Genomic DNA, 15,606 nt, shown 5'->3' with positions numbered 1-15,606 from the left:
TGTCATTTTGTATGCAAACATAGCAGGTAATTAATGTATTTCCTGGCCCACAAACAGCAAATTAATCTCTTCATATGCAGATTGAAACTGTGGTAGATATTGAAGAAGAAATTTTGAGGACACCATTATTTTCAGTTACATGCATTTTTCCACAAACTTTTGGGAGCTTCCCATGGCCATTAAAATTGTTCACAAAATTGGATGGATGAAAATAGGCTGAGATGCAGTGTTATAGATCAGCAATCCTAGGTTGCAATTTCATGATGTCATGAGTACCAAAACTGCTGTACAACTCCATGTACAAAATATGGATTTTGAAATTCAATTAATTTAGTTGGATTAAAAGTGAGTTATCGTTGTATACTAAATTAAAAGCTAAGACTTCAATTTCACAATTTTACAGACAAATTCAGTTTTATTCCTTTCCTTTGTAGAAGGTTTGCATCCTCTGTTACACTCTTACACCTTTTAATCCAAGAGAAGGGTAGGTGATGAGTTCAGAATTCCCATGGTCAAATATTCCTTTCTCTCGGGGTCCAATATTCATCTTCTCAGTTATTTTATCTAATTGATTGGGAATCAGACTGTGGAACATGTTTCCTGTAACACCTTGGTCATTGACTTGGTCTGGAATTTATTGTATCTTATGAGAGAAGCTTCTCTGTGGCTATTATGACAACAAATGATCATCAGACATCCTCTCATGATTCATGCACATATGAGATTTATAATAAGAGTCTACACGATTTTGACTAATAACAGTATTTAATATTTTATAACTGTTCAACTTATCTAAATTTACAAGATGACATAAATGATATATCTTGGTCTTTAAGCCTGAAATGATCACTTTTCACTCAAAATTGTCTGCATGTCTGTTGATTTCTGACTGACTTTGAGAACACTCTGACTTCTTTGGCAAAAAACCACATCTTCCATGTTTCCAAGACATGAGGTGATAAGTTCCAGATCTTCTAGCACATTCACACAGCTGCATGGTCTCTGGCTAGCCTGAGATCACTTTGGCTTGGAGGAAGAATCAGGGTTCTAGTCTTGTACTATAATGTAATGCTCTCCTAAGGTAATCTGTAGGTGATTGTTTGTCTGAGTACAAGTCTTTTTATTTTTGCCTCACATCATTTTTTGACCTTTCTACATTTGTTCTAGAAACTCTGCTTATAGTATATTAAGGGAAGCTGAGTCTTTAACTTTTATTGTAGTATCTGGTATCTTAGCAACTTATCTTTTATCAGGGTATGAGTCTTTTTCTCGACCTAGGTGTTTATTATTCTGTGTCCTTATGTTTTGATGTTATCTGCTGTTCGTAAAGAGGCAAAGTTGAACTCCCCATTCTCATTTTTTTTCTAATACTAAATGCTAAGGGAGAAGATGGGGGAATACCGTGACCATTTGCACCGTCTTAAAACATTCTAGAACATTCCTGTTAAGCATTTAAATCTGGACATGGCAGAACTATTGCATGCGAGTGGTTAAACAATCCACAGTCAGCCAAAAGAAGTAGGTGGACACATCAAACAGAGAACAGATCAGAGGTAAAAGACCTTTCAAATGACCATCAGTTAGAACAAGAGCTTCCTCGATGTGTGTTCTCAGTTTCCAGGCAGCTGTCAAGATCATCTTCATCCAGCTCCTTCTGTACCCTACTAGCACTTCATTCAACTCCCCAAGCTCCATTGATATATTCTTCAGTGCACAGAATATCCCTCCAAGATATGGCCATTCACTCATATGTGGGTACCCAACATTGATGCTAAAATCAGTTCTGCTATAACGCGGTAGTTCAGTTCTCATACAATCCCATATTCTGAGAAAATCGTGCAAAAGCAGCACCATTTAAACTAATGGGGCTGGAATTGTGTTATAACCAATACACGCTTTAAAAGTTTGCACTTTAGAAGCAGTGTTCCCAAATCATCAATCATGTTTTAGGGAATTTGCATTACATAAATATGCACTTTAGCAGAACGACCTGTACATTTACAAAGAACAAAACATTAACAGTGCAGGAACAGGCCCTTCGGCCCTCTAAGCCTGTGCCAATCCACATCCTGTATCTAAATTTGCTGCCTATTCTCTAAGGATCTGTATCCCTCTGTTCCCTGCCCATTCATGTATCCGTCTAGATACATCTTGAATGATGTTATCATTCCAGTCCCTATCACCTCCGCTGGCAATGCATTCCAGGCACCCACCACCCTCTGCATGAAGAACTTTCTACCTATATCTCCCCTAAACTTTTCCCATCTCACTTTGAACTCATGATCCCTAGTAATTGAGTCCTCGACTCTGGGGAAAAAGTTTCTTGCTATACACCCTGTCTACTACCTTTCCAATGAAAATAATCCTAATCTACTCAACCTCTCCTTGTAGCTAGCACCCTCCCTACCAGGAGCTCTCCTGGTGAGCTCCTCTGCACCCTCTCCAAAGCATCCATATCGTTTTTGTAATGTGGCGACCAGAACTTTGTGCAGGATTCCAAATGTGGCTGAACCAAAGTCTTATACAACTGTAACATGACCTGCCAACTCTTGTACTCAATACCGCATCCGATGAAGGAAAGCATGCCATATGCCGCCTTGACCACTTGACAGACCTGCGTTGCCACCTTCAGGGAACAATGGACCTGAACACCCAGATTTTTCTGTACATTCATTTTCCCTTGGACTTTTCCATTTACTGTCTAGTTTGCTCTTGAATTGGATTTTCCAAAATGCATCACCTCACATTTGTCTGGATTGAACTCTATCTGCCATTTCTCTGTCCAACTCTCCAATCTATCTATATTCTGCAGTATTCTCTGACAGTCCCCTTCACTATCTGCTACTCCACCAATCTTAGTGTCATCTGCAAACTTCCTACAAATCATTTATGTATATTACAAACAACAGTGGTCCTAGCACAGATCCCTGTCACAGGTCTCCATTTTGAGAAACTCCCTTCCACGTACTTTCTGTCTCCTGTTTCCCAACTAGTTCTCTTTCCATCTAGCTAGAACACTCTGGACCTTATGCGACTTCACCTTCTTCATCAGTTTACCATGGGGAACCTAATCAAATGCCTCACTAAAGACCATGTATATGACATCTTACATCCCTTCCCTCATCAATCTAGTTTGTCACTTCTTCAAAGAATTTTATTAGGTTTGTAGACATGACCTTTCCTGCACAAAAGCATGCTGTCTATCACTGATTAGCCCGTTTTCTTCCAAATGGGTATATATCCTATCCCATTTGCTTCCCTACCACTGACGTCAAGCTCACAGGTCTGTAATTTTCTGGATTATCCCTGCTCCCTTCTTAAATAAGGGGACAACATTAGCAATTCTCCAGTCCTCTGGGACCTCCCCTGTTTTCAAGGATGCTGCAAATATATCTATTAAAGCACCAGTTATTTCCTCTCTCATTTCCCTCAGAAACCTGGGACAGATCCCATCTGGTCCTGGGGACTTGTCCACCTTAATACCTTTTAGAATACACAAGCCTTCCTTCCTCCTTATGCTGCCTTGACGTATTATCAAGACAATCATTGATCAGGCCATCAGATGTCTGACTGTGGAAATCTGGTGTTTGGAATGGCATTCTAACATGGTTTACGTGAAATGAAATCTGTGCTGTCCATAACAAGGCCTTTCAAAAGGTGTTAACTGTGAGCAAGGTGAACTGCTATTTGGAAAAGCTTGTGAGGACCCACCAACATAATTGTCTCTGTGCTGGTTGAGGGTGCACTTGTAAGGTGCAATGCAGCTTTCTCTGAGGTCTGCTCTGACAGCACTTTGAATCCTGTATCATCACAGGACTGTCTTTGTGTCTTGATGCTTGCACATGAAGGTATAGATTTGTTTTCCTAATGCAATTGAGTTTTTAAATATGCTATCAGACTGGTTGGCCTATCACTCACCCCCATCAATCTGTGATTTCCAGTTTCTAAACATCCTCTTTAAAAGTGATACCCAGTCCACCTTTCTCAAGTTGTTTCTAGGTAGCAGCCCCCATGGTCTTCCACGTTGGTGATGGTATAGAAGTAGAGAAGCCTTCTTGTCTGGGTGTTTTCTTCTGCAAGGACAAAAGAGATAGAGAAGAAGCACTTCTGGCCTCTATGCATAAACCAAATCATCCGCCGACATTTCCGCCACCTCCAAAAAGACCCCACCACCAGGGATATATTTCCCTCCCCACCCCTTTCCCCCTTCCGCAAAGACTGTTCCCTCTGCGATTACCTGGTCAGGTCCACGCCCCCAAACAACCCACTCTCCAATCCTGGCACTTTCCCCTGCCACCGCAGGAACTGTAAAACCTGCGCCCACACCACCTCCCTCACCTCTATCCAAGGCCCTAAAGGAGCCTTCCACATCCATCAAAGTTTTACCTGCACATCCACTAATATCATTTATTGTATCCGTTGCTCCCGATGCGGTCTCCTCTACATTGGGGAGACTGGGCGCCTCCTAGCAGAGCACTTTAGGGAACATCTCCGAGACACCCGCACCAATCAACCAAACCGCCCCGTGGCCCAACATTTCAACTCCCCCTCCCACTCTGCCGAGGACATGGAGGTCCTGGGCCTCCTTCACCGCCGTTCCCTCACCACCAGACACCTGGAGGAAGAACGCCTCATCTTCCGCCTCGGAACACTTCAACCCCAGGGCATCAATGTGGACTTCAACAGCTTCCTCATTTCCCCTTCCCCCACCTCATCCTGGTTTCAAACTTCCAGCTCAGCACTGTCTCCTTGACTTGTCCGACCTGCCTATCTTCTTTTCCACCTATCCACTCCACCCTCTCCTCCTTGACCTATCACCTTCATCTCCTCCCCCACTCACCCATTGTACTCTATGCTACTCTCTCCCCACCCCCACCCTCCTCTAGCTTATCTCTCCACGCTTCAGGCTCACTGCCTTTATTCCTGATGAAGGGCTTTTGCCCGAAACATCGATTTCGCTGCTCGTTGGATGCTGCCTGAACTGCTGTGCTCTTCCAGCACCGCTAATCCAGTATGCTGTGAAAATGATACCTAGTTTGACAGTTCTGTACTACTAAAACTCAGAATGGAAGTATACTGTTGTATTCCTGAAAGGGGCCTGATTCGAATCCCCACCTAGAAATATGAAGCTTCCTTCTTTCGTAGAAAAGGGCTGGAGTGGCAGTCTGTTTGAGACTGACCTGTAAGTTCAATTAAGAGTGAAGGAAAGTTTGCTCATCACTGAAAGATGTACTGTAGCATTTTATTCAATATCTTCCTTCTAAGGAATATGCAAAAGCATCCAAGGTTGCATTGTCCCTTCAATAATAATATTTTTGTGTACTAACTGCTGATTCTAAAATTGTTATTGTGACCCCATTACAATTACTTTTCTAATTCTTAGAGCTAAATTGCAATTTGGATCATTAATTACAGGTATTACACCTCCGTGTTGAGTAGTAAATCACCAGTTAAAGTAATAAATAGAGTTGGATTGGATTAAAATAAGTCTATGTATGAACATGAAATGCATGCATTTGAAGAAAATTTGAAGATGGGTTTAAATTTTCCCTGTTTGAAAGATGCTTGAATATGAATGTGCTAACCTGTACCTTTTAAATATTTAAAAGTTTTCTCACTTATGGAATGATTGATATTCATCACCATTAACTGTAATTCAGTCAGAGATTTTATTAGGATTTGTGATAAATGTGAAGTAGTCATTAAATTATTAATTATGCCTGCAGAAATTATGCAAATATTACAATTGCACTGAATCCAGCAACCATGATTAATAATGTTATTAGACAAGTAACTTTGGAAATGTTAAAGAACTGAGGGCTCAGTATAACAATGTAGCACTTTGTTAGAAAGAGAAAATAATGTATGAGTACAAGAATACATTGGACTAGAAAAAACAATTAGATCTAGTCAACTCCAGAGTTCAAGTTTTTAGTATGAGAGAAAGAAAGAGAATAATGAGCAAGTTATATACCTACAGAGGAAGAGCTGCACAATGACCAGGAGAAAGCGTCACAGAATGGCTATTGATAACAACCAAGGTACAGGAAGTTATTATCATCTGAGAGGGAGTTACAGACTGACCAAAAGAAAAGAAACAGAAGAACTGTATCCTAATTAACAGAGTAACATTCTGACTGAGCTAAATGCAATTTGAAAGAAAAATAAAGTACTGTTGATTATTCGGTGGTCTATTATGTGTTTAGGTGCCAAATAGAGCATCATGTCAAATGAATTATATTAAAAAGCCCTCCGTATTGTTTCATTGTATCTTGATTTATGTATCTTGGTTGTACTGTTGTCAGGCAATACTTTGCTCTGCCCGAGGCAATAAAGAGGACTTGGAGTAATAGATTCATAGAGATATACAGCATAGAAACAGACCCTTTAGTCCAACTTATTTCCCAAAGGGCCATTATCTTATTCCATGTCATGTGATGTATCCTCCAACAAAGGCATGTCTGCTGATGCTACATCTGAGCCACTTTCTTGGCAATTTTTGTCTATTTTGATTTGCTGTCATTTTCTACATTGAAGTCAGAACAAGGAGGCAGGTCCAAGTACACCTCAGCCAAAAAAAGAATTAAACCTAGACTTTCTCATTGTACTGAGCCACAGGCTTGGACATCTGAGCTAAATATCCTCCTAAATTATCTCAGAGCATTGGAGGCCTGAAAGAAGCTGTGTACCTGTTTTTTTTTAGGCAGTCACACAGTGCATATAGCATGAAAACGAGTCTAGAGGATAAATGGTGAGAAAATATTTCAATGAATTTACCAATTATCTACAAAAGGGTGAATTAATTTGCAGTAAAGAAAGGAACAACTTGCATTTCAATGTTGCCTTTCATGTTTTCTAATTTTTTTCAGCTCATGATTTGACATCCATTAATGTCAGCGAACACAAACTTGGCAGCAAAGCATGCACGATCTTACAAGCAAAGTTTCTAAACTGTACAGGATTAGAGAGGAAAACCATAAATAATTTCAAGTTTCAGATAATTGGACTATGAAAAAGGATTGAAGAAACTTTGGTGTGCCAACCTTGCAAGGTTAACAAGAGAACTGATAGAGGTACATAAAAATGGTAAAATGTACAAAACAATTATACCTGAAAGTTAACTTTGAAATAAATCTTGATACTAAGGTAAATTGATATGCTTTGGTAAAAGGCAAATTTAAGACTTATGTCAGGAGATATGACAGCAAAAAGTGAATGATATGGAAAGAACAAATGGTTATGAAGTCAAATAAGAAGCAATGACACAATGGTGGGAGACTAGGTACTTCTACCTATACAAATTGTGGTGGTCAAATTAATTTCTTTGTCTATTTATCTTGTCAATGAAACAATTCTTTCCACCAACCAAATAACAGAATTTCAAATTAAGGATACTTTAAAATTTGATTGACATTTTATATTTAAATTCAGTTTGCAGGCCATTATAATGAACTTATTAAAATTTATTGAGTTTCCAGCATTAAATAATGCTAAAGCCATTAATCTTAAAATCATACCTCAACAACATTTTAAATTAAACAATCAAAAATCTGCTAACCTTTTCAATACAGTTTCGTGAGATGTAGGCATCAGTGGTTAGGCCAGCATTTATTGTCTATCTCTAATTACCAAGAGGGAAGAGTAAACCACATTGCAGTGGGTCTGGAGTCATATATCGACCAGACCATGTAACAATGGCAGCTCTCCTTCCCTAAAGGAAATTAGTGAACCAGATGGGTTTTTTAAATGACAGTCAACAATGATAATGCGGTTTCCATTAGACTACCTTTTTGAAACTTGTTATTTTTTGAGTTCAAATTTCATCATTTGCCTTGATGAGTTACAAATCCATGTCTTCAGAACATTAGAACATTACTAGTCCTGTGACATTAATACTACGCCTGACCTAATTTCCAGTTTCCTGCTGGATAAAGTGGAATATTTAAGGTAACTATTACCTAACAAAACAAAGTAAGTGTTTCAAATCCAAGTATGGTCATGAATATACATTCTTTTCACAGCCTTCCAACAATATGATGCTAATATCAGAAATTGAGGTTAAGAGATATTCAAGACGATAATTTATTATATTTTGTACTTGCTGATTTAGCTATGGCGGATGCTTGCTGGTAGGTGTTCAGCATTTCCTCGTTGTTTGGAGGGTTAGCAAGACTAGTTGCTATGTTCCTGGCTGCTGGCATTCAACCAGCTGCCTTATTAATTTTTGCAACACTTATTGAGAATTTTAGGTTCTAATTTAAAATCTGTACTTTAGGCACAGAACACACCACATTTATCTGAAAGAAGATCATGATGAACTTCTTATAGGACAGTGCACTTTTTAATTAAAACAAAGGATCGTTGCATTTCTTCTTAACAGTGTGTCCTTTAACTCTTAGGGATGTGAGTCTTCAAAGCTCCTTGTTTCATTAGCTAATCATTTGTTTTGAGGAATGTCAAATATGCTCCAGTTTTTCATTGAAGAGAACACTGAGATGAGCAATTGGACTTGTGCCTGAAGTGGGCATTTGGCATTATTTTGAATGAAAATGTCAAGCTGCTGGACTGTGACACAAATAACGTAGGTAGGTCCTGTCTTTATTAGACTATCACTTCAGACTATAAGACTATAAGTTAAACAAGCGGATTTAGGCTATATGACCCATAGAGTCTGCCTTTCGATCATGGCTTATATGTTTCTCAAACCCGTTCTCCAGCCTTCTCCCTGTAACCTTTGATTCCCTTACAAATCAAGAACCTATCTATCTCTGTCTTAAATGCACTCAATAACTTCGAATACACCGCCTTTTGTGGCAATAAGTTCCACAAATTAACCATTAAAGTTAACCTTAAGGGAATCCTGAACTAGGACTCCTAAGTCCCTGAGTGCTAAGATTTCTGAAGCCTTTCCCTATTTAGAAAATAGTCTATATCCCTATTCTTTCTACCAAAGTGCATAACCTCACACTTTCCCACATTGTATTCCAACTACCCACTCACCTAGCCTATCCAAATCCTTCTGTAGCCTTCCCACTTCCTTGACAGTGCCTGCATCTATCTATGTGTCATCCTCAAACTTATCAATAATGCCCTTCATTGGTGTGGTAAGGGTGTTTAGCTTGGGAGGAAAAGCAAACCGGAACCTAGTGGTATGTGAGCACAAGAAATTAGCTATCAGCTGTAATGCCGTGAGTGAGGAACACTCCCAGTTCACATTCCAATAAGGAAGAAAGAAAATTGAGCTTTCTAAATATGTCTTAAGAGCTTTGTTGTTTGACCTAGAGTCAGATACTGTTGCACTGTGTCACATTTTATCTTTCCTAATCTAAAACTATCTGTTATTCACATGAAAATTCATTTGCCATTACTCAGCTCATTGGTTTGATTTTCTCAGGTCTATTTTGATAGTAAGTCTCTTGTATGGTAGTTGAACAGTTTGGTACTATTGGCAATTTTTTTTACTATTATTAAAAGCATCCTTGTTCCATATTGCACATGACGAGCATTTACATTAAGGTAATTTACATTAAGCAGATGCTGAAAATCAAATACTGGATTATTGGTGCTGGAAGAGCACAGCAGTTCAGGCAGCATCCAACAAGCAGCGAAATCAACGTTTCGGGCAAAAGCCCTTCATGAGCATTTACATTAGATAACCCAATGCAATCATCTTTCTCTGCTCCAATGTGTTATTTCCATTCATCGATGCTTCTGATTTTATTGCCAGTTTTAAATCCAGCAAACTACCTTGCTCTTAAATTTTGAGATTTAATCATCTCTAAAAGCTTCACTGATTTAGTATCAATTAGCTAGTGAACAGCTAAATAAATTATATCCCCTGAGCCATCTCCAACTTTAAAAAAAATACTTCCATTGATATGTTGCCTTTCATGTCCTTGATGTTTCAAAGCAATCAGCTTACTTCCTTAGTTCTTTGCTAGGTTTTAAGTGTTAACCTATAGCTTTCAGAATTGTACAGACTTGTATTAAGGGTGAAATGAGCAGGAATTTCTTCTCTTGGAGGGTTGAGAGTCTTTGGAACTCCTTGTCACAGAGTGTCATTGTGCATATTTAAAGCTAGGATGGATGGATGGATGGATAGATAGATAGATAGATTCCCCAACTGATCAAGAATCTATGGGATCTTTCTATGGATGTTGGGAACAGACCAACACAGGTTTATGCCAAGAAACACAAATTGGCCAAAAAAAAAATGCATGTCTACAGTGCCTTTCATGATCTCAGGATGTCCCAAATGCTTTATTGTGAATTAAGCACTCTGTTGTTTAAGTCATTGTTAGAGGAAACATACACGCAGCAACATTACTCAACAGTAAGATATAGCTAGGTAATCTGTTTGTAATATTGGGTGATGGATAAGTATTGACCGAGACAGGAGGGGATCGAAAGTTTGCTTTACTTCAAAGTAGTTTCTTGTATCCTATTGCAATATGCAAGATAGCAGGTGGGCCCCACCATGTAACATTTCATCTGAAAGATAGCAACTCCAACAATAGTGTTTCCTCCATCTTGCACTGGAATGTCATCCTAAATGTGTCCCTGTGTCTTCAGGAATCCTTGGATCAATGTTCCTTTAAATGTCTCCAGCTGCTGTATGGATCTCCAAGGTTCATGTGTGGCTACAGCTGGAGAAATGGCAGATGAATATATCAGCACAGTGTCGGCACATGGATCAGCGATCATGCACTGCAAAGCAGTGGCCATACAGCTTACAACAAGCATTGACTTGAACCACAATCATCTGATTCTTGACAATGCTGACAAATACTGTCAAAAGGATGTCTTAAGTAAAGATGTCTTAAGTACAGAAGAAAATTAAACTGCAGTATTGTAAAGACAACCTTCCCAAATTGTACAAGTATTACTAGGAAACTTACATTAATAGAGAGAAAGAAATGACAAAATCATGACTAGAGTTTATCGTCTAAATTGTCTGGAAATGTGCTGAATTTGCTCGGAACAAATAATCCTGATCCCATCCTTAAAATAAGCGATATGCCAGTTCATGAATTTTATCAGCCTTGAAAACCTGCCTGCTTCAGTGTGGCTCAGAGGAGATTAAAGTTACTGACTGTGGTCTGGAAACATAATGTGACACTGGGGAAGTCATTAGTAATAAATGAATTGGAGTGATACTAATCCCTCTAGATAACTGAAGCCTGTTTAGTTTTCAGAGCTCTTTCCAAAGAGGAGGAAGAAAATGTTCATGTAGGTAGCTTCATCACAGCCTAAAATATTTATATAATGTATAGCATACAAGTACTCATTAATGTCACCTTGGAATAATTCCTGACCAGCAAGTATCATATTCTATAACAAGTGAAATTACTTAGAATAACCAGCTCCAGGTATTCAGTAATTTCACAGGAAAACTATTTGTAATATTTAATTTTGATTTCTGATATGTTTTTATACCAGAACTTCAAATGCAACTGCACAATATCAAAATTACTTAGCGTCTCCTAAAAATGTTTAACACACATTTAGGATTAATTCATTAATGTTAAAAGGTTGGTAGTGGTGTACTTAGATCAACTTTGATCACAAGTATGTGGAATTATTTAATTGTATGGTACAATGCAAACTGCTTCAAGTAACTATTAAGACATAAATGCATTGTACCGTACTAAGGTATACAGCTCAGGACATTTTTATTTCTGGTTGTGTTGACTTGGCTCCTGTCAGTCAGGATAATGTTGCAAGTGTTACTATTAGCTTCACATTCCAGGATCTAAAAGAAAGTATATTTTAAAGAAACCAGTTGAAGATTGTTGGTGATCCTTCAGGAAGTCCTTGTATATTGGCAGGAATGGACAGCATTGGAAGCATGTTATCATACAGCTGTAAGAAAAAGAGTACAAAAACCATGTTCTGAAGTTGTAGAACTAAATATAGAGACCTAGGACTGTAAAGTGCTTAAGCAGAATGAGGTGTTGTTCCTTCAGCTTTGTATTGAGGTTTGTTGGAACACAATGGCAAGCCAAGGGCAGAAATGTTTGATGGTGTATCGAAATGGCAAGTAACTGGAAAGTCGGGGATAGGTTCTATGAAATGCTCTAGTCTGTATTTGATCTTGACAATGAAAGGAGATTGCTTTTGAGGAGTGAATACAGCAGTCTGAACCTGCACTCCAGCATGTAGTGTAAATCTAATTGAGACTTTGGACAGCTTTTTATGCTTCACGGGAGGCTGAGGTATTGGCCACTCTCACTGCATGTTGGTATGGTTCAAAAGTGCTGTCAATGAATTATTTGTTTCTTCCACGCTGTAAAAGATTGACCCCAAATTGGAGCTAGACCTTTCTGTGCTTCTTGCCAATGACGACAGTGGTTAGCCTGTCAATGCAGCAAGCATTTTTGTGTGCCTGACTATTAGTTCTCGCCACTCCATAACTACCTATTCCCATTCTCTTAGTAGAATGTGTTTGGAATGTCTACAACCCCTTTTTGGAAACATGACCTGTTTTCCTATTTTGACATCTGACCTAAACTCTCTAGCATCGCATTGGAGAATCTAAGAGCCTTCTGACTCATCTGCTGCTCCATCCATGCTCTAATTCCTTCTCAGAGATCCTATCACAAACCGTTCCACTACCTGTTGCAGGCTGAATACCTCGTTAAGAATTGCAGACCTGTTGTAACTCATGTTGCCGATGCAAGCACCTGGGTCTTTAACATAGCATGAAACCAGTCAGTTGCTTGTTTATCACTAGATTGCCAGTCACAGTCATAAGCAGAGATAAGCAGGCAGCAGAAAATGTGTGTTCCCTGCATCACTTTGCCTGGACGCAGGGTATTCTGTTTAGCAATCCCTGTAATCGATTTATAATTCTGGTCCTTATCCAATTTTTAGCCCAAATATTGGAAAATGCATCCTGCACATTGAATCAAGACTGAAAAGTTTTGAATTAGATTAGATTAGATTACTTAAAGTGTGGAAACAGGCCCTTCAGCCCAACAAGTCCACACCGACCCGCCGAAGCGTAACCCACCCATTCCGGTACATTTACCCCTTTACCTAACACTACGGGCAATTTAGCATGGCCAATTCACCTGATGTGCACATCTTTGGACTGTGGGAGGAAACCGGAGCACCCGGAGGAAACCCACGCAGACACGGGGAGAACGTGCAAACTCCACACAGTCAGTCGCCTGAGTCGGGAATTGAACCCGGGTCTCTGGCGCTGTGAGGCAGCAGTGCTAACCACTGTGCCACCCAGATTTTTTTTAATCATGAAGAAGCACATCTTTGCCATATTCTTCTCATATGTTACTATCTTTGCAAGTCGAACTGACTGAAGGTCTTGAATATTTCGAAGCATTCTTATACTAAATAAAATATTTCCATAGCAGTAAGCTATGACACCTACAGGGACAAGCAGACAGCCCAGGAATAAGAGGAGAACATACGAGGTATCACTTGGGTTCCTGGAGTCCCAGTTCACTGAGCAACCTAGTTTATGCAGCTCCAGAGAGTATTTGTTCCAACCGACTAATGGTGCTCCGGACCAGGCCAGTGAGTAAGCCAGATGTAGATGATAGCACGCCAAACCCAGGAAAAGTCAATTGCTTTTGCGTTCACCACCCGGATGTAGCGCTCATATGCTAGGACTGCAAGTGACATTATTGATGAAATTCCAAATAAGCTCTTACTGAAACCGTCCCAGACACACGCGGCGGAATCCCAAACCCATCGCCCTCTCACGCAGGAGACAAAGGTGAAAACAACTCCAAAGACTGACAGCACTAAGTCACTGATGCTGATGTTCACCAGGAGCAGGTTGGTGGGTGTCTTCAGCCTCTTGAATTTGCAGTAGAGCAGCAACATCAGGAGGTTGTTGCAGACGCCCAGAACGCCGATGGTTCCTACGCTGGCTGCCAGAACTTTGTAGTTACTGGGACTGAAGAGGATTTCCTCCTGGACGGCGGTACTGTTTACCGGGTTCATCATTGCCTACCAGGCGGCTCCTGCATGCTGTGGAAGCGCCCCTCGGACATCAACTCCCGGGGAGGATTCGAGAAATGGCTCGATGCTGTTGCTGCTAACCTGCCCACCGCTTTGTACCGTCCGATTGCAGGCAGCAGCGAAAATGTTACCTAATCCAATCATTTAAGCAGATTTATGTTCATAAATCTAAATAGTGGGGTGTGGGTTCAGTGTGTGGAAAATTAGAAAATCAAAGGTAAAGAAGAAGGTAAGATTGCAGGATTGCAGGTTAATGATAGGGTTGATTATTGCCCAAAAATAAAGGGTACAGAATGTTTGAATGTCACATTGTATCAAGGAACTGCAGAAATGTTTGAAATTTTGATAACTGAATAAACTTAAAGGCTTTGTAACATAATGCACAAAGCATTTGGAATAAGATAGTTAAACTAACAGCAAAATCATGGTAAATTATATGATCACATAGCCATTACAGAATCTTGGTTACAAGGTGTTCAAAGTTGGGAATATTTGACCTTTGGACGAGACAGGAGGAATGAAAAAGGTGGTAGAGTAGCACTGTTAATAAGAAATGAAATGAGGACAATTGTGAGTGGTGATCTAGGATTGGAAGATGTTAGGGTCCATTTAGGTGGAGATAAAAAAAACAGAGCAAGGACTGGAAGGCATTTGAAGGGTACTGTAGAGTGTAGCCACTCTGGGCAAGACTACAAATCAACAAATAATATGAGTGTTTAATCTTTCTATTGATTTGAGCTAATGAAACAGGAAAGGGTAGTTATATCAACAAATTCAGAGAGTACATTAGGGATAGTTTCCTAGAGCAATATGTCATAGAGACAATCAGAGAACAGGCTTTCTTTGATCTGGTAATGGATATTAAGGCAGTTTTAGTAAATGATCTCTGAGTAAAAGATCCTCTAGGAAATAGTGATCATGACATGGTAGAATTTAATGTTCAGTTCAAGAGTGGGAAACTCGGGTCAGAAACAACTGTATTTAATTTAGATAAAGGGAATTGCAATGAAGTGGAGATGGTTAAAGTAAACTGGGTGCATAACTGAGTAGAAATGATAGGCATGCAAGACAGACACTTAAGGCAATAATTCATGACTCAACAAAAATACATCTCAGGAGAAAGTGAAGACTGCAGATGATGGAGAGTTGGAGTTAATAAAGTATGGTGCTGGAAAAAACACAGCAAGTTGGGCAGCATCTGAGGAGAAGGAAAATTGATGTTTTGGATGTAAGCCTTCTTTAGTCTCGAAGAAGAGCTATTCCTGAAACATCAATTTTCTCGCTCCTCAGACGCTGCCTGACCTGCTGTGCTTTTTCCAATGCCATGCTTTATCAACAAAAATTACATCCCAGTAAGGAAGAAAGATTCTGAGTGAGGGATAAACCAACCCCGGCTAACCCAGGAAGTTAAGGAAAGTATTAAGTTGAAAGAAAAAGCAAATAAGGCAAAGTTAATAACCCCTAAGACAAGGATAAGTTCAGAATCCAGCAAAGGACTAATAAAAGCTAATTAAGACAAAGAAAACCGAATACAAGGGCAAACTAGTAAGGAATATAAAAATTATCGATATAAACTTGGGAATAGGCCCTTTAGAAAATTAATCTGGGGCACAAAGAAAT

At 39.5% G+C, this 15,606-nt stretch overlaps 1 protein-coding gene and 1 pseudogene across 1 annotated transcript in view; one reads left to right on the top strand and one right to left on the bottom strand.

The window, feature by feature from the left end:
• The window catches only part of radil (Ras association and DIL domains), a 121,633-nt gene that overhangs the window by 60,867 nt on the left and 45,160 nt on the right, over positions 1-15,606 (top strand). The window lies entirely within an intron of this gene.
• On the bottom strand, positions 11,770-13,968 carry LOC140464778 (opsin-3 pseudogene; annotated as a pseudogene).

Source organism: Chiloscyllium punctatum, chromosome 40 (genome assembly GCF_047496795.1).
Source record: "Chiloscyllium punctatum isolate Juve2018m chromosome 40, sChiPun1.3, whole genome shotgun sequence".
Lineage (NCBI taxonomy): Eukaryota > Metazoa > Chordata > Chondrichthyes > Orectolobiformes > Hemiscylliidae > Chiloscyllium > Chiloscyllium punctatum.
This window is presented reverse-complemented; position numbering and strand designations above follow the sequence as displayed.